Source organism: Melospiza georgiana, chromosome 3, assembly GCF_028018845.1.
Source record: "Melospiza georgiana isolate bMelGeo1 chromosome 3, bMelGeo1.pri, whole genome shotgun sequence".
Classification (NCBI taxonomy): Eukaryota; Metazoa; Chordata; class Aves; order Passeriformes; family Passerellidae; genus Melospiza; species Melospiza georgiana.
The window spans coordinates 26,982,488-27,002,756 of NC_080432.1; positions in this window are offsets into that span (position 1 = coordinate 26,982,488).

Here is a 20,269-nt window from a genome sequence, read left to right on the forward strand (position 1 = left end):
AGACCAGAGCTGAAGCCCTAGAGGAACTGAAATTGTGCTCTAGCCCCTTTTTCTCCCCACAATGAGATGAAGAAAAGCCACTCACGCTGCACACATCTTCGAGGTTTTGGTTAGGTTCAGTTCTTTACACGAAGTCAGCTGAGTGTGGTGGCTGCAATAGGAAACACTGAGCGCTGCTTGCATAGGGTTTGGGTTTCCTCTCTCTCTGCTCTGCTGGCTGGGTAATGCAATCTGCAGCTGAATCTACCACATAACTTGCTGTGTGTTCTGTTGCTTCTGTGGGGGTCATTGCTGAAGTTTCCACTTCCCTTTCTCCATTACTTTGTGTATCTGTGAAACAATGCCTGTTTTGTTTGATGTTTGCCATAAGAAATCCAGCGAGTCCTTTGAAATGTGCTCTCCTCTCTGGTACAGTAGTTCCCTTTAGGCACTCCATGGAAGGTGACCAGATGTGCAGGAATACCCCAGATGACAAATGCTGTCTTCATTTAGCAGACAGCAATTCATTCTCTGCTCAATACAGGAAAAGTGGTTTCACAGGGACATTTTAAACATTTGTGCTTTAACTTTTCTCTGCCCCCATGAAGCAAAAAGCTCCAACCACTCCCAACTCCTTACACTGTTGTGAGGAATAGTGCTCACAAGCCACAATAAATAGGACTTTGCCACATATGGCACTGCTAAATGTACCCAGCCAAATCAGAGAAGACACAGGGACAAACAAACATCAGCACCAGCTAACTATGAAATTCCAAATTAGATTTATTTCTGAAGTAGGGCACAGCTTAATAAGAGTGTGGGAAGCTGTTTAATTTCAGAGAAATAACAACTTCCATGTCTAGAAGTGTATTTAATCCGTGTGACTGCCCGGGCAGCGTGGCAGCCATAGCAGCCCATGGCTGCAGGGTGTAAGGGCAGAGGGAAGAAGTGGGGACGTGGATCTCCTCCAGCTCTGCAGGAGGTGCAGGGGGGCTTTCTGCTTCCCATGTGGCGGGCTGAGCTCACCTGCTGCCATGGTGTCACCTGCTGCTGTGGTGTCACCTGGTGCTGTGGTGTCACCATCTGCAGCCCAGTGTCTGCACTAGTACCCGTCTGACTGGATGAGCAGGCTCAGGACCCCTGCCTGGTTTCTGTCTGGGATCACAGCAATGATTTATACCCCTCTGCCACATTCTGTCCTGTCCCTCCTCCTGCCTTCAGGGTTTATTTGTGGTTTGTCCTGAACACCACCAACCACTGGGAGGTCAGAGGGGCCTCGCTTGTTTCCCTGCTAACAGGCTCTAATGCAGGGAGCAGTATCAGATGCCAGTTCAGGGGACATTCTTCATGTACCTTCAGGGCTGGATTCTGCCCGTGAAAAGAGAGGTTTATTTCATCCTGTTGGTAAAATCAGCTGCAGAATTTCCTTCGGCTGAGGCTGTAGTGCTCTCCCAGAGCAGCCAAGGAAAGCCATGAGCACAGACTGGCTCCACCTGTACCCTCAGTCCTGTCCCCCCTGGGGCAGCATCCTGACCCACTAACTGGTGTTTCTGAGGTTGAGCTCTGCTGGTTCCTGGTTCCACTCAGGTGATCTGCCCTCCCCTGCACCCAGCTCTCTCCTCCCCAGGCCACAAAAGGCCTGTGCCAGAGAGCTCTGAGGAATGAGGGGATAGGTGGACAGAGGATGGGAAGGACAGAGAAAGCAAGCTTCGATGGCTGCAGTCAGCTGTAAGGGGGGAAAGGAAGGAGGAAAAATAGCACAGATGGTGGAGGAGAAATGCTACAGCTGTGTGAGCACAGGTTTTGCAGTACAGAGCCCCAGTTCCCCCCGTGCCATGGGGCTGGCAGTGAGACTGGGATGGCACCACCTGCAGAGAGCAGCAACCTGCACAGGATCCATTCTGCCTTTCTTTTCTGCCCTTACGTTTTAGAAAATCATCCATATTTTTAAGGTATATAACCACACCACACAGTCACAGGGCAAAGGAAGGTTTCAGGTGTGCTATCTGGCACCCTACCACAATTTTACCCTGGAAATATCTTTCTTTCCCCTGCATAACAGTTCTTGAACCAAAGGTAGGAGGAATTGACCCAGAACTGCCTCCCCATAAAGCTGTCATGTTAGCACAGCAGTGCTGAGAAATCATTTGCCCCCTGCTAGGTCCTTTTCCCTGGATTATGTATAAAATCAGGAAAAAAAAGTGATCCAGGTATTTATTTGCCCTCCTGCCTTTCCCTGCATTTCCCCTGCCCCCTCTCAGTGTCTGGTCTGTGTGGTGGGAAGCTCTCAGGCTGGCAGAGGCACAGCAGCCTCAGGAGAAGGTCAGGCACCAGGAGCACACCACATTGCAGCTGGCTGTTTGGGTGCTGGGAGTGCTGGGAGCAAACACTGATTGCAGCTTATCAACAGCAGCGTCTCTCTCACCTCGCTCAGCCCTCCCATGTGCATCATTTTCTGCAGGACTTTTCAGCTACCAGTGGTTTTTAGAGAATAGAACCAGGCCATTTCAGATGTGCTGGCAGCACACCTAAAATGGTGCCGACAAATTCCTCCTATTAATTCTTGATTTAGGAACTAAAGGAAAAGGGAGAAGTTGCCGATGGACCTGTGGTACCCCTGGGAGGGAAAGTACAAATGTACCCATATTCAGATGAAGTAAGATGTCTGGAAAACTATCATGGACAGGAAAATGGTATTCTGGAACTGTTAAACAGAGCTGGTCCACTATCACACATTGCTTTAAGGGAATTCAGTGGTTTATGAGTCACCAGGAACCAGCTCATGTCCAGCTCTACCTCTCTGGCTGGACATCTGGCCTGTGCTTTCATCTCCTACAGCGAGGGGAATGGAGCCCAAGGTTCCACACTGGTCCCAACCACAGGCAGCAGACAAGAGCTACTGGCAGGGTGGAGTGTCAAGAGCACTTGGATGTGAAGTGATAGCAGTGTAGCCTCACATTTCTCTTCACAGAGAAAAGCAAGGCACATCTTCCCAAGAATATATCTGAAATTCACACTCTCTGAACCTCAGAGAAAAGAAAAACAATTCTTATCATTTGCTGTGCCTGTGTTTGTGCAAAAGTAAAATGCAATATGGAGATTGTTTACCCAAAGTCATGGTGTTTTGTTTCCTTGGCCTATCAGGGCCAAGTGTGTGTGTGCAGACGGTCAGTGGACAGTCACAAAATGAGTACCATTGTGTGCTTAGCAAATTCAGTTTTAAATGTATAAAATAATATAGTATAAGAAATAATTAATTAACCTTCTGCTATCAATAGAGTCCTCCTCATCATTCCTACTTTGTTGGAGTCCTGTCAGCACAGTTATATAGCAGGATGTTCTGGGAGCAGATGTCCAACTGTGGTGAGCTAAATCTCTTTAGGAAAACTCCTAGAAGGATATCTAGCACCTTGTTCTGGTTCCTTTCTTCAAGCCTAGTTTGCTTCAGTATTGCTGTGAGCACATTTGTGTTTTTAGGGCAACTGTCAGCCAAATTTGAAGTAGAAAATTATGTTCAGCAGGACATGAAACACTGTAATAAGCAGGTTACCTATTAACTTTGATATCTTTCTGTTTTACTTGACACTGTTGCCACAGTTCAGATCTTGATTTCACAATATTTTCAAAACTGACAAAACTACATTTTCATTGTGTGAGTAGCCATGGAGGAAGTAGAGGGGTTTGGGAGCTGGAGTTTCTGGGACACATGCCTCTGGAAGCAGGGTAAAATTACCAGCTTAGGACAGCAACTGAACAGATTTGCCAAAATTATGAAAAAAAGAAGGTTGGAAGGGACTCCAGGAGACGTTCTACTCAAGTTCCTATGCTTCAGCTGCATCTATTTGAATCTCAATAGTGATATTCTTGAAAATGTCCAGATATGACAATTCCACTGTTCCCACAGGCCATTTATGGCAGCACCCACAAGAAAGGTAAAAAAAGCTCACTGCTAAAATGATTCCAAGGATAAATTAAGCAACTTAGACTTTTACTTAAGGCTGCTGGTAAATTCAGGACACTTTACTTCATCTGTTACATCCTGGGCATCTTTTCAATCATAATCTTCCGTGCCCCAAGCAATAAAGAAGACACAGCTTGAGCTACTGTGCTGAGTTCCTGTGGCTTTGTGCCAGCTGAGGATCTGGCCTGTTTGTTTTTATAATGACAGCTCAGACTCTGGACCACAACTCTGCAACAGGAGGTTGGGCTTTGAGGGTGCTGTCTCCTGATGTCCTGCTGGCAGCACTCATCTCCTTCCAGGAAATGAACCCTTTGTTCCTGCTCAGACCTGGGTTCACCTCCTCACAGACATGGGGCAGAGCACACAGAAACACAAGGTTTGCAGAAGTGGGGGTCAGAGTACTCCCTGCAGGTTCTGCCCAGGGCTGTCTTCTCCCTCTGACTCATGGATTTTGCAACACAGGGAGATAGCAGGGCAGTGCTCCCTGGAATTTGGCTGCTCTGCTCTTTGCCTAGGTATCTGTTTGTTCAGGAGTTCCATCCATCAGCCAATTACCATCCAAATGCCCTGGCACGTCCTCACCCAGCTGGGCTGGCCTCTCCCTGCCTGGCCCCGGATGTTATTGAACACTGACATTGATTCATACTGAAGGTTGTTTCACTGGGTCTTGTAGGTGCCTTTGACACCAGAGTTCTGGAAGGCACTTTCACCCTGGCAAGCTGAAAAGCTTGTATGTTTTTACTCGTGTGCATGGCACCCAGAACAGGCAAAAGGATACATTTCCAACGAAAAGCAACAAATTGAAGCAATGGCTGTGCTTTCTTTCAGCCTTCATTGTGCTGTCACGCCCCTTTTCTTCCCTATCAGCTTTTGTGCCACCAGGTTCTCTTCTGACCTCTTCTTCTTTCAGAAACTTTCTTCTCAGTTTTTCTTTGCTCATGGTACTCCTCTGTTCGCTCATCCTTTTACACACACCTGCCTTGCACAGCATCGTCAATACTTTCTGTATTGCATGCTTACAGGGGCCTGCAACATGCATTTCAACAACAGAATGCCTCCCTTTTCTCATGGCCTGACATTGACAATATCATTTCACACTTTCCATGATCTAAACTTTGAATCTCTTTATGCTTTTTTTGTCTTTCTTGGCCCTTGGCATGTTGTTCTCATCCTATTCATCCCTTGGAGTCTCTGTCTAACCTGGTTTGGGGCATTTATGAGCAGGCTTGTGACACTGCTTGCACATGCATGTACAATTTAGTGTCAGGAGAGAGAGTCTCAGACCTCTGTAATGACATTGGGTCTGCAATTACATTATTAGACCGTTTTCTGGAATTATCTGTCTCCATGGTGGCTACAAATGCAGGAAGGAGGAGCCACCTCCCACGCTACCCAGGAACAAATGCATATCTTCAGGAGGAAAGGATAAGCAACTTTGCCAAGCTCCACAGGCACTTCCCTCTCCCCACAGGGTTAGTCTGGAGTCCTGCCAAGGCAATGGTTAGACACAGGGTTTGGGAAATACTGTTACAGCTCAGAGACGCAGCTCTACCCAGACAGTCAAGACTCAGAACATACTGTTCAGGGCTTGGGCCTCCACAGCCTTGCAAGCAAAGAAAACTCTCAAACCTTTCTGAAAACTCTCAAAATTCTTTCTTACAACTGTGTTTTTCTTGTTCATACCTTTTTCTTTTCAGTTTGATATATAAAAATGGCAACAGAGAAAAAAAAAGCAGCCAACAATGCCAATTAGTCTACCCAAAGTTCTGAATGAAACTTCTATTTGATATTGTACCTTTCTGTAAACAGGTACATTTTAGCTCAAGGGTTTTACTTGGTTAAGTATTCTGGGATTTGGGGAGATTTGAAAATAAGCTTACATAATTGGTTTATCCTATCAGTAATGTTGATAACTGCATACCTTTGTTGGCTGGCAGACTAAACTTTGAGTTGTCATACACTAAATTAAACTAACAATCAACAGAAAGCCAGATGAGATTAATCTTTTATTATTGTTATTCAGCATGAATACTTAAATGTAACAAGAGCTAAAGGTAAGAAGCTTACCCTCTGCTTCGATTAAGACATTCAAATGCCTTTGTCTTTACCCTAACACAGGCCAGACAGAAAACTAAGTGAGGGCACTGCTCTCTAAGTGACAACCTTTATTTAAAATCCTTCTGATGTCTGTTCAAGATTAGGCATCATCCCTAGTATTTCAAACAGAAGCTCAGCATTTTTTATCATATGAGGTTACACTGCTACAGTCCTGTGAGGAGCATGGGACAGATCAGTCTAATAAGTCTTTGAAGAAGCAAACAACTGTCTTTGAATGCTGAAATAATGTGATTTTGGATAGCAGATTTTGAGAAAAATAAAAAAGGGCTTCATTCTGCTTAGAACATTAATCAGTGAATTCAAGAGGTGAAACTCCTCATAGTAGTAAAGCCAGTATGAAATTCAAGCATTCAGTGGGTTCACAAATGGTAAGGAACTCAGCCTCTGCTTTACTGAGACAGGTACCCCTCTAGGCTTCAACAAACAGGAAACATGTCCTATTTTACACAGCCTGACACTTACAAATTTCGGAGACCCAACTGTGAGTAAAAATGAGTATCTTTATCTGGATAGCACAAAGCCAAGATTAGGAAATTACACCCAAGATTCAGCAAAGTGTAGAAAATTTCCCATGCAATTCAAAGTTTTAATGATTTGTTGAATTAGTTTCCCTTCTCTCAATTTCTTCTTCTCTTCTTCCTCTTTTTCTACTCTTCCTCTTCATTTTGCTTTTAAAATTTATTATTTTATGATTGCACTGTGCCTGTACTGACTTGGTAAACCTACCCCTACTACTTAGACATGCCCAGCCTAAATAAAGCAAGAAACTCTTAAATTCCATAGAGATGTTTAATTTTCAAGCCGAGAGGCAGCAACATTTAATTACTAGCAGGCTAATCCTGCAATCATCACTCACCACAACCACTCAACACATGGAAGGGTGCTAAATTGATTCTAAATAGTACTGTGCAATGATTGACAAACATAAAAACAAACAAACAAGAAAGCAAAGCTGTTCAGATAAAGGATACGTTCTGAAATGTGGTGGAAAAGCATCAATTAAGACTAAAATATCCACAATGGCAGGTAATTTAGATCTAGGTTGATTTCCAGGTATACCAGAATGCTTCCCCCAAATCTCGCAGGCTGCTTACCACACCTATTAGTCACCTATGGATTTTTTTGTATGAGGTATTCTTCCATGGCTGGGAGGGTAGCTGCACTAATTCATCAATAAAATCCTTTTCATGAGACCAGCCACAGTCTGGATTGGCACTGATGAAGCAACTCTCCAGTTTCTTCCTGAAAGCAAGCAAAAGAGAGAGAATAGATATAATTTCAGGAGCTACAAATTCACCATTACCTATTTACATTCCATTTGCTATTGTGAAAAATATCTACAAATAGTATTATTTGAGATAAGGTATTGAAATTATTTGATCCTTTTACCTTAAGAAAAAAAGCTTTTCAAAGATCAAGTAATTCACAGTTAAATGCAGTCACTCCCTACACACTGCATGCATTGCCTCTATTCATTAACTAATGAGATTCCTTTGGTGCCCTGCAAAAAAGGGTGACAGTTTGAGTACATGAGATTAACTACTTAATTTTGCCTGTTTTCTAACACAATATTGCCCTGTGTAATATGCATTCCATATCTGGGCTTTTATGTTCAAATACAAAATCTGCTAAAATGTGTGGTTCAAAGGCCATAGCAATATCCTACCTAAATCAAGAGCATCAAAACATGGGGTGGGGCAGAAAGCCACAGAGGATTATTGTGTGTGATGGGATTTGAAGAATCAAGAAATAATCAGGACAACTACATTTGCTTTTGTCTTTGGTATCCATGAGACCTCCCTGTAGAAGAGACAGAGCACACAAGGGAACAAGGGTGACAGCTTCTGCAGTGATGACTTTTCACTGCTTTTTTTTTGTTCTAATACTCTAGTTCAGAAAGCACAATGGGCCACTGTGCTTTCCACCAACACATAATTAGCACTATCAGAGATCCCAGCCCTCCTTGTTAATTCAAAGCAGTGTCTGATCTTTTCTAGAGTGTGCCCAGTGCAACACGTGGTGAATTGAATGAGCACCCCACTCCAAGCAGATATTTTGAAAGGCACCCAGTTCTACAAAACTATGACACATTCTCCCCCAAATCCTGCTTCAACTAGTCATTCAGAATTGTGCCTTATTTTAGTGGTTACATTTTGTGCTCTAAGTCATAACTCTCAAAGATTGCTGAGGAGGATGCAGCCTATCTCAAATGAAGAGGACAAGGGGAGACTGTGCAGTGGCAACATGAACTGTTGCAATGTTCACTGCAGGCACAGGAGCAGAGAGACCTAATAGGCCCTGGAAACTTTTTGTATTCAGGGATGCAACACAACTTGCCACAGATCTTCCTTATAAAAGCTGAAGCAATGCATCTTCCTTTGCTATTGGTGGGCAGTCACTGTACATGACAAAAAGAGCTTCATGAAACAAGCTGTGGACATGGCATTTAGTCCAGCTGTAACTTTTTCAGTCCTGAAAAATGCACTAAACTGAGTCAGAAATTACTCATTCCTCTCCATAACATTGCTCCAAAGCATCTGACTGCAGACAACCGAGATCCTGACCTAGGATAACAAGACAGGGGAGAGTATTCCAGGAAAGTTCCAACCGTACCTTTATGCTTATTGCCATTTTGCCAAGTTCAAACCCATTTCTGCTGCTCACTGGGCTATATCCCAAAGCACAATGTGGAATGCATCCAGAGACAGGCCCTGAAAGAAGTAACATGGGGCACATGCACTTTGTCTAGTAAGTAACATCTACTAAATGTTTGAGGCAAAGTTGATGTTAATACCCACCCCTTGCTTAATAACTGAGAGTGATAACAGGGAATGACAGGATAAAAATGCTGCCCTCTGCCCTTCATTGCATCTAGACATGTATGAGAATCACTCAGTACTTTAGACTCTTTCCCTTAGCTGAGCCAAAAGCTAGTTGCTATTAAATTTCATAGTTTTAAACACAAATAGTGTTCAAGACAGAGCTGATTTGCAGAAAATGATCTTTTCTTATAGCAAGATCCTGTTGGCCTTTCCAAACAAATGGATGGCTCCATTTGGCAACAATATCCTTAAGAATCCATTTACATTTTTTAATTAGTTCATTGTGATAATTAATAGTTAATTATTAATAGTAGTTAGTTATTGTAGTTAACTTTAAAAAAAAAGAAGCCATTGATATAAAAATTGAGAGTGAACCAACACCATGACCATTTTAAGGTTCATGTTCCCTGAAAGAGTAATAATTGCTGACACAATCTGCTCATCACCACTGACATCATCACAACCAGCTCAGATAAAGATGTTCCCTCTCATTAGAGCAGCATTGGTATGGGCACTATAATGCTTAGAGAAATTTTAGTTTGGCAGCAGTTTGCCTTCTAGAGCAAGCAAAGGTTGTTGTGTACAAAACCCAGCAGCCACAATGCCTTGGTTTCACTTTTGTTTCATGGCTGCAGCCCCTGTGAGGCCACAGGATCAAAGGGCTCCATCTTGCTGTGATATAGAAGTCTCTGTAGACAAGCTTACAAAATAGGTCTCCCAGGTATATTTTCTGATTAAGAAGGGAAGAAAAGTGATGTATAGATAGGCTATTAATTTAACTGGATTGGCACAAATGTGCCACTTCAGAGGAATATACTCCTTTTGACCAGAAATATAAATACCAGGGATTTTAAAGGTAGGTGTGTTCAACTCTGAAAAAAATCCTTAGGTTGCATCAAAGGGAAAAGTGACAAAACAAAAAGGAGGCATTTGAATTTGGGCATTTGAACATGTATAAATGAGATGTATGAAAGGGAGTAAGGACAAATAAGGAGCATCCAAATTTTGTGGGTGCTCAGGATGTTTTGGGAGACTTGGAGATTCCTGGTGGGCTGCAATCACATGCCAGTCCTTCAGCACTACAGATCACCTGCTGAATAGACCTGAACTTGTCTAGGTCCAGTTTGAAATAAATGGTGTTCTGCATGCAAAAAGCCAGTCCTGTATCAGTCTATATCAGCAACTGGGAAAAAGGGAAGTAAAGAGGAACTTTTAGTGGTTTGATTTGATCTAATACATATTTTTAAAAAGCCCTTTTGTTTTCCAAAGAATTCTGCTCTACAACTAGATGACAATGGATTGTAAATTACTGGAGGTAAAGACAGTTTTTTGATATATTTATATTATACTGGCAATTTTTGCTGCTTTCATGAAACAAACAAACAAAAAAATCATCCTTTAATTGACTTTTATACAGAATATTATCATATTCTGGCAGAACAAAGTACATCACCCGAGAAACTGTCTCACAGTGAGTGATGTCTTGTATCTCTGCCAATATTAGCTTTATGGACCAAGTAACAATATTATGTTAATAACTGCTGATTGCTATTTGTGTACCAGACTGTTCCAATACCATGGTGATGAGCATGCTGTTGGTGTCTGGAACAGATGGACAGAACACAAGAGATCTTTGCCTTGATTTCAAGACAAATAGGATTACCTGTTTCATTAATAATGCTACATGAAAGCACAGACAAAATCACAGTTCTGTCTCCATCTCCAGTAACTGACAGGAAGCAAAAGATATATGGCACACATTGGATGCCCAAAAAATTTACCCTAACTTTAAGGGAGAGCAAACCTTTAAATCACTTGTAAAGCCAACACAGCTGCTTTATGCTGTTTAGAGTGGAAACAAAATTCACCATCTTATTGTCAGCAAAAAAACTCCTTTGTAGCTCTCTGCAAAGGGGATACTTAAGGCTGGAGATGAGGCAATGGCCTGCATTCTGCCCAGCACAACTGATTCCCTATCTGCTGATTTAAACACCCCTTACAAAGAAGTCATTGCAACAGCTTCCTGCCATTTGAGAAGAAAACTGAAAGCACTGTGAGTGACACTTGGCATCAATGCTTTTATATGACAAAGAAAAAGGAAGAAAGGTACACTTCAATTCCATGATGTTGTTTCTTAAGCCCTACCACCAGCACCAGATAGACACTTTATTCTGCACTCTCTTCTTCTTTCATAGAAATGAGGAAGAAAAACCAAGAGACAAAAGAAGGAGGACATCTTTTCACTGTAGGTTGTGCAATTCTGTTTAGAATGAATCCTGTGATATTGGGGAAAAAGTGACCTTGCAACAATCTCATACACAGTAGAAGATATGATGCTGTGTACTATTGACAAACTGGCTTTGAATGACTGAAAAAGCAGTTATGTGGGGAAGAGAACTTGGACAGAGCACTGAGACCATAACAATAACAACTCCTTTCCTATCTCAGTGGAAATCGAAAAGAGGAAACTGGATACTATTTTCATAGAAGAGCTGCCAATTTCCTACTGATGTCAGAAGCCAATCATGTTTGGAAAGGAAATTACCTATTCCTGCATGGCAAGGCTAGCAGGTGCAGATGGCATGTGAACAAATTTCCCAACCACTTATCTGTCAAGGGCACAAAACATAAAGTGCAAATGGTTTTATGGACAATCATTCAGTTCCTGCCAGGTCATCCACAGATTCTGGAAGCACTTAATTCAACTTGGCATGCAGAAAGGTTTGCAATAAGGCCACCTACAGAGGTGAGGTGTCACAGGAGCTGCCAGAGCGAGCACGACCCAGCTCACAGTTTGTGTCTCGGCACGAAAGGAGGAACAGCCATGAAAACTGCTGAAGGTCTGAGGAAATGAGATTTAGCAGCTTCTGCTGAACGTGTCAAGCAAGGCCAGCGCTGCTGTGCTCGCTGTGGCTGCTGGCCTCCAGGCATCAAACCCTCACAGCTAAAAGGAGAAAACTTTCTGCAGTGCTTTTTCTCTTCATTCCCTTTTCACCTGCGAATAGCACCCATCAACATCTGTCCAACCTCACACTGCCACAAACACAAAGAGATTCTGACTGGGTCCCCTTTCTCTTCTGAAATACAAAACTGGAGAAAATAACAGGAAACAGCAGAGCAAAGATGGTTTCCAAGAAGCACAGAGCCAAAACAGCACTTTGTTCTGAGTGGGTAAATTAAAAATCTCCTCTGCTGCTCTGTGGAACAGGGTGAAATATAGTAGAAACACTTATAGTGCTGCAGAGCTTTGCATTTGCAAATATTGACTGAATTTTCATTAGGTTCCAGCCACAAAACCAGGTTGGATAAGGTTGTTAGTGTTAATTTGAAAGCTAAGCAGTGATAGCTGCACATACAAAACTACATCCCTTCCTTCTTCTGTGGGATGAGTTCCTCTCACCTGAAATGGGTATCAAAGATGGAGAGAATAAATTATCTTCTGAGTTGCCTGTTTACTGCCTACTGACCATTTGGTGAGAGAAGCTGGCTGGCCTTTAGAGGGTGGTTCATTTTATTTTCTCAATTACTTCTGTTCTCTTCTATAATAAAAATGAATAGAATGTGTAATAATTAAAGCAAAACTGTGTAAAATACCATCTTTATTGTCTCAATAATTCAGTTTGTTCATTTTCATTACGAAAAACCCAGAGTTTCAATGCTTTGGCACTAAAGTTTTAGTCTGTGTTCTAGAAGTTCAACTACATGCTTTTTCTTAACATCACTGTGCTCACAGTTAACTTACATATCCCCATTTAGCAGAGGTACTGCGAAATGACTATGAGAAATTGGTCTGGAGTGATGAGGTCATAATTCAAGGCATGAAATCATAGAGTAAAAAATCTCTATATCTGAAGCTGTGCCAGCTTCAAGGGAGAAAAAATGGGGCAAGGAGGAAAGAAAAAAGAAATTAAATGAAAGACTGCCCTGTAGCCTTCAGATTTTCTTACATATTCACCAGTGAAATCAGTGAAATATTCTTGGGCAACAGTTAATTTTTAAGTTGAAAATATTTGAAATACTACCCAAGGACTATTGAAAATAGCACTGGATAATGTGACCTGAGGTGCTGTGACTTACACTGAGCATGTTAAGAGGAAGACCACAGCTGCTTTGGGTATGGTCTCTGCTCTCAGGCACCAATGCCACACTCCAGACAGTGTTTGTGGTTAAAACTTGTCTTCCATGACACAGACACTTCCAATATACAGTGTCAAAGAAAGGCTATCCAGGATAGGATGAATGTATAGTAATACTTCTCATAAGCAGTCTCCCAGTCTCCAAATTCCACAACCATTTGTTCCTCCTGCAGCCAGGAACACATACCCATGTTTGCTCCCAGGGTCACACAAACAAGCCCCTTCCCTTCACAGAATCAGAAGAACCAGTTTAGCTGCATAGTCTGATAAGTACAAAGATCACCTCAAACTACTTAGGTTCAGGTGGTAGCAGTAGATGAATTGTTGGTATTAACAGAGAGAAGGCACTTGAGCTTCATGGTATCTAAAGGAGGCCTTGTACTGGAAGACATCTCTTGTTTCCCATACCTACCCAGCACTCAGAGATGATACACAAGGCTCAGTTCTAACCTGCTGGCAAACACTACATGCAGGAAAACAGCCTAAGGAGCCTGGAAAACCCCCCACTACTGCCTTTCTTGGCCCTGGAGCAGATTCAGATGTTGGCTAAGGTTATGCAAGCACAGATCTGAGCAGTGCTAGTTTACAAGGCCGGGACTGCTCAGGCAGGAGTCACTCAAACCCCGGTGACACCACCTGTATCAGAGGGTTGTGAAAGTCATTTGGCAGGATTGACACCACCCTGAATTCCTTACAGAGGGAAACACTGCTCTCACTGCCTCAGTGACAGTCAATATTATAAACTGGGACTGTTGGAAGAAGGGCTCATGCCCTGCAAACTGATTGCCTATTAAAATGGGAAAAGTAAGGCCAAGAAGGCAGGAATTTAATGCAGAGGCCTGGTATCTCATAGAGTAATATAAGAAATAAAATAGAGTAATATAAGAAATAAAAGCAGAGAATAGGAATTAATTTCCTCAGATTTAAGAAGTATTTTTCCCTGGATAGGAGCTGTGCTGTTAGACAACACATCCTAGGGTGTACTGTACATATAGTTCTTGTAGAAGCTTTATTACTTTCCAGAGCCATAAGTTACAGTTCGTTTAATTGAAATATTATTCTGTTACAAGCCCTACTGAAGGGTACATTTTTACTGAGAATTTCAGTGAAGCAAAGGAGGTTTTTTTATCACACCTATCTATACAGATTCTTCCACCCTAGTTATGTCAACAGATATTTTCTATTTGGTGAAAAAAGGTTTGTACTTGGCTAAACACCTAGATAAAGCCCTTTTGTTTTCTGCAGTCAAGATGTATCTTTTTTTACAGGCAATGATATAATCTACATGAAACTCACCTTTCCTTCTTACCAAGGGGATACATGGTATACATTCCCTGTGTAGAATAAATTTTCAGCTGGTGCTAGCAAACATGAGGTAGGTAGGTTATTCAAGCCCAGGCCTGGAGCTAAATGAAATTTTCAGAGACAGAGAGGACATGCACACAGCTGTTTATTCTGAACAGTTCTTCTGATAGGTTCCTCTTTCCTTTTCCATTTAAGCTTTTGTGTTTTTTCCCTGAGAGAAAAGCACAGCTTGCCATTACTAGATATTTCAGCTACATGTTCTCAAATAGTCCAAGGAAGACTATTATTCAAGTCAACCAAAGCACTAGCAAAACAATGGGGTTCTTACCTACTGAGATGAAGATCAAAGATGAAGGTGTTGATAAGAATTACAGAAAATTGTCCTGGTTCACAAAACGTACCTATTAAACTTGACCTACATGCTCATGCAGATTGCTTTGTGCACCTGCTACTGGATTTTGTTTTCTCATTTATCCCCACTAGACAAATAATGTGATTTTGGAATGACTAGCAGGTTAAGCAAAATTAATCTTATCAGTAATATTGATGTAAGAAACAGTTGAAAAATGCAATCTACATATAGATATAGACCAACTCCTGGCATATTTTCACCTAATGAATAACCAACTTCCAAATAAATGCCAACAAAGTCCCTGCACAAGAGTTCAATATTGTAAATCTGTCCCTCAGTTCTCTATAAAACAGGGCTACAAGATGAAAGCAGATTAAGTTTAGAAAGCTGCTTCCATTTGCCCTTTCCATGTCCCAATGAGGCAACCTTGCCAGTGCTGGAAATCACTAAATATAAAGGAAGTGCCTTCTCCAACTGTTCTGATTCCCTAAGGAAAAAAAAGGCTTTGTCATCATATTTTGTGTGTGAGTGCCTATTCTGCTGTCTTCACTTCCTCTTAGAGTAACATTTTAATCCAGTACTGATCTTCAACTAAATTTGAAAATGAATCAGAAGTTTCAACACAAAAAAATCATCTCAAGTTTAGTGAAAGTAGGCAGCTAGCTGGAAAAAGAGGAGATCCAGATGGTGTCTCTAGCCATGGAAAAGAGTGTAGCAAAAGCCTCATTCTTACCAGGCATCAGAAAATCCATCTAAGACAAAGACCATACAGGCCAGGGGGAGGACCTGCATGAAGCACAAATCCATTGGAAACCAGGCTTCAATGATTCCATTATTCATGGACTTCTTGCTCATTTCTTTTAGACTTTTCTGCCGCACACAAGGCTAAGGTTCCCCAAATACATTCACAGTCATAGTTCTGAGAACTACGCTCTCAGAATAGATCTCCTTAGTGCCTCAAACCACTAAATAGTTCTTCAAATACCTTTTCCACATATCTACAGCTTTTCTCACCATAAGAAACCATTTTCACATGTGGCCCAATTTAAAATGTGACTCTGCTCTGGAACTGGTTTGTAAAAGCATATGAGTCAGTGTTTTTCTTTCGGTTTCAGATATTCAAATCCCCAAATGGTAGTCACTCACCTTTTGTGCAGGCAGAAGTCCTGCCCATGACGCCATATGCTTGGGAACTACCAAAAGGGCTTCAGGCTATGTAGAGGTGGCTTCTTCTACATCTAGAAGTGCCAGTGGGTGAGATTAACTACCTCAGAAGTTCCTGACCACTCTTCAGGGTGCTAACAGAAGAGCTCATGGCAGTACTGCTAATTCAGGTGAGGCAGAGCCAGCTGCCATACCTCAGACCAGGATTTTAAACTGCTTAACATGATACACCTCTGTGCTTAGTATGAATTAGGGAAAACCCATAAAAACTTCTCCATGACAGGCCAGTTGGTAACAGCTAGAAGCACCCATTTGGCTGTGGAGGGAAAACCTCCTTTCTCTGCACAGCTGTATCTGTAAAAAGACATCTGTCCATGTCCTAACCCAGCCAAGGCTGCAGCTATTGTTGTTCCAAGAAAGCAACAATCAGAAAGAGAGCCCTTAAGACTCCAAAACTACCTACTCAAAAAAAAAGAAAACTATATTTCTCCAGCAACACAGACATTATAAGGCCCAAGTTTATTGCACTTCCTCATAGAACAAAATGCTTTTTGGCACATTTTCCAATCCCATAAATGCTGTGAAATGAAAATTAAATTAATGCACAGAACAAGTGTTATGACTCAGCCTTCAACCTAAAAGTAGTGATCAGTACTGATCATCTCTATCAAGCAAGTTTTGCACATTCTTTCACAGTTTCAGTGGCCAAACACACACAAAGGGAGGTGCTCATCTTGACTTCAAATAAATCTCAAATATTTTCGTATTTTGGTACTCAAAACTTGGCATCTCTCTCCTAATTTAACAAGTACCTTAATACTAGAAGACAGTAGTTGGCTCTCTTTCCTCCCCCCAGCCACCCACTTCCATAAATTGCTAGGAAGCTGGAAGACTGGAGTCCCCTGTTCCTCTTCCACATGAAGTGAAATGGCCGGTGGGGTTCCACATTATTAGTGTTGCATGTTGAGGGTTGGATTAGGCAGAGAATGATAACACAAGCCTTATTTCTTTAGGGAATCCAGCTCAAAGAATCATCCCCCACCCACTTCTTGCACTAAAAAGACAACTATTAACTCCCTGATCTGCCTGCCTGTGACAGACAAAGGAAGGGAAGAGAAATAAAACAAATGAACTGAGGAATAAATTACTTTTGGTAGTCAGATGGAGGAGAAGCCTCTGAGGAAATGTAATCACCACACCCTGCCACTTATTAAAGGATTGTGTGGAAGCCATGGCTGGGCAACTGCTTATGCAAACTTAAGGAAATATTTGCTTAATAAAAAGATTAAACAGAAGGTTCCTTGACAATGTCTGCTGTGCCTAACAGGACTGGACTGTTACAGAAAACATGGTCTCTCATGGAGATCCATCCAGGCAATGGTGTCTGTGTGCAGCAGACAGATCTGTGCATGCACAGGTCAACTGCAGGATTCAAGCCACAGGGGAAAAAGAGGAAAATGCTATTTTTTGCCTACAGACTGTGACCAAAAAAGAAAAAACAAGCTCAGAAAATTAGTTCTGTTATGGATCAATACTTACATGAATGTGTGCTTTCAAGGCAGAGCAGAGTTGCAAGCTGCTCTATTTGAAGGATTTGTTGCTTAGCAAACTTTCAAATGAAGACTTTTCACATGCATCTGAAAGAAAAAATTGTAATTTGGCCCAAAAAAAATTTTTTTTTAATGTGGAGCTGTAGGGAAAAATCAATCAATACATACACAAAATTTACAAGTACAATTCCTACTATGAATATCCAGCAGAAATTAACAACACTGCAGAACTCTCTTGGTTACATTTTTTCCCCGTGAATGGTACTGTTCACATTCTTCAAAAAGATTAGAAGTGGGAGGTTGCATGGAGCTACCCTGATTCATTTAATCTTTTTTTGTCTTTTTCCAACTAAGCATTTTCACAGGGAAAAAACAATGATGTCATCAAGTTCCTCTGTCTGCTGAGACTGTGTAGTTGCAAGGGTTTCTGCTGATTTATGGATTAGAAAATTTCAGTGATATTGCTAATAAAAGTTACTTTGGCATTACTGTGTGGTAGTTCATGAAGAAAACGGAAGTACCTCATGATCACCACAGTTAGGGGATGAAGAATCACCCAACATTCCAGGATACCAAAAAGGAGACCAGAAATAGGCACAATTTTCCTTTGAATAAATCAACTCCATATTTTATTAGTTATTCTTGTCTGCGACATAATTTTCCTAGTTAGAAGAAACAGATCCAGAGGAGAATGACACAGATGAAATTCTGCCTCTGCAGTGTGATGCAGTCTGTCCTGCCAGAACTACTCATCCAAATGTTTAAAAAATCTAGGAAAACTCATAGCTTCACAATAAAAGTATTAAATTAATCAGCTACATTTTTAATTACCAAGCAAAAATGCCAAAGCTAGTTGTTGCCATCTTCACTATCCAGGCTGCTTGCCGTAGTGATGTTTCAGAAAAAGGGCTGAGATGCTGAGCTATTTGTGCCCAGCTCTGACTCCATTTGGATCTGAGCCTAACTAGGCAGAGACAGCACTGAGTTACTACTCAAGGCTGCCACCTCCTGTTTTAAATCTCCACTTCCTCACAGGCTGATTAATAATCTGATCAGGGTGTTCCTCCCAGCACTGCCTTTGATTGTAAAGCTGATTCTGCATAGAAAGGATGTTTTCTCAAAAATAATTAGAAACAAATATTTACATAAGTTACAGGAACTAGAGCAACCATGCAGTGTGTCATATCCGTCTTAGAGCAGCTATTGATTTCCAAAGCTATGAGCCCTAATGAAAATAATAAATAAAAGATTATTTCCTCCTCAAGTAGCACTATGCTGCGTGTCACTGTTCAGCATCTCAGCAGACAGGCCTATCCATCTTATTATGCACATTAATCAATTGCCAGATAAAAATGCATTACTGACATCTGAAATGTGCTACTGCATTTATAAAGCATTGATTAAAGAGAGAAAGATTAAAGAGAGGAAGGCTGCATTTCCCCTCCAAGTATTAATACTAATTTAAAGTACGAGTGGCATCAAAACTGCCAAAGTTGAGAAATTAGAGGTCAGTCTTCCACTTTGCACACTCCAGATGTCTGACAGTTCTTTGCTTCTAATCAATTAGGCAACAACCTCACAGTCTTTTATTTGCATCTGGGACTTTCTCTTCATGACCTTGGCTACTGGAATCTAAGTAAATGCATGTTCCTCTCTTACCATCTAGCCTGAGACATCAATATCTCCCTAATCAAGAAGCATAAAAATTCTCATTCAAAATTTTAAGTACATACAATATTCACCTAAAAAAAAAAACAAAAAACAAAAAACAAAAAACAAAACCAACCAACCAAAAAAAAAAAAAAAAAAAAAAAAAAAAAGAAAAAACCACCAAAAAACCAAAACCAAAAAAATCAAAAACAACCCCCCAAATTCAGGGCAAATAATCTCTACAAAGTTGCTATTCGAAAGTTTGTGATATTGAGTGTGTCAAGGGAAGAGAGGTTTTCCTTATCTTAAGCTAGTGGTGTATCCACATATTTGAGCTATTTCTCCATTTTCATTCTCAGTCTTAATAAGTTTTTGGACTTGGCCAGAAACAAAAGGCTTTAAAAATACCAAGTCTTTTGAGAAAAAGTGAAAGGTGCAATTCAAACTCCCAGCAATAACAGATATTGAGAATTCGTATGCATTCTGGAAAAGCTACTTAATGAAAGACACTCTGAAATGTCTCTCTCATTTAGTCAAACCCTTTAATACTCACAGAGTTGGGGCATCCACAGCTTCTCTGGGCAGCCTGTGGCAGTGTCTCATCACCTCTGACACAAAAAATGCCTTTCTTAAGCCCAATCTAAACCTGCCCTCTCTGTTTAAAACCATTTACCCTTGTCGTGTCACTGCAGCCCTTGGTAAAAAGTCTTCTGCCACTTTTCTTATAAAGCCCCTTCTAGTATTGAAAAGGCAAAATTAAGTCTCCCCAGAACCTTCTCTTCTCCAGGCTGAACAACCCCAGCTCACTCAGCCTGCCTTCAAAGGAAAAATGGAAAACCTCACTGCTTTCTTTCATCTACTATGTACACCATTTTACAGCAACCACAGATACTCCCATGTAGAAGTATTTGGTAAGAATTGACTTTAGAAGTGCAGAAAACAGATAAAGAATGGTAAAAAAAAAATCCATTAATCAATTAATTAAAAGCAATATTTACCTCATGGGGCTTAACTTCACCTCGCTAAAAAACAAATTTATTTCAAACCACTTTCTTTGAAAATTTGAGATGCAAATTGACTTCAGCTACCAGAATTCAGTAAATTACATCAAAACACTATTTTGCATGTGCTGTGGATGAGTTTTGAAAACTGCATTTATTCTTTTAACAAGTCAGTATTCGAGCTCACAGTATTAAAAAATCAGTGTTGTGGTTAATGCACAGGATTGCTGT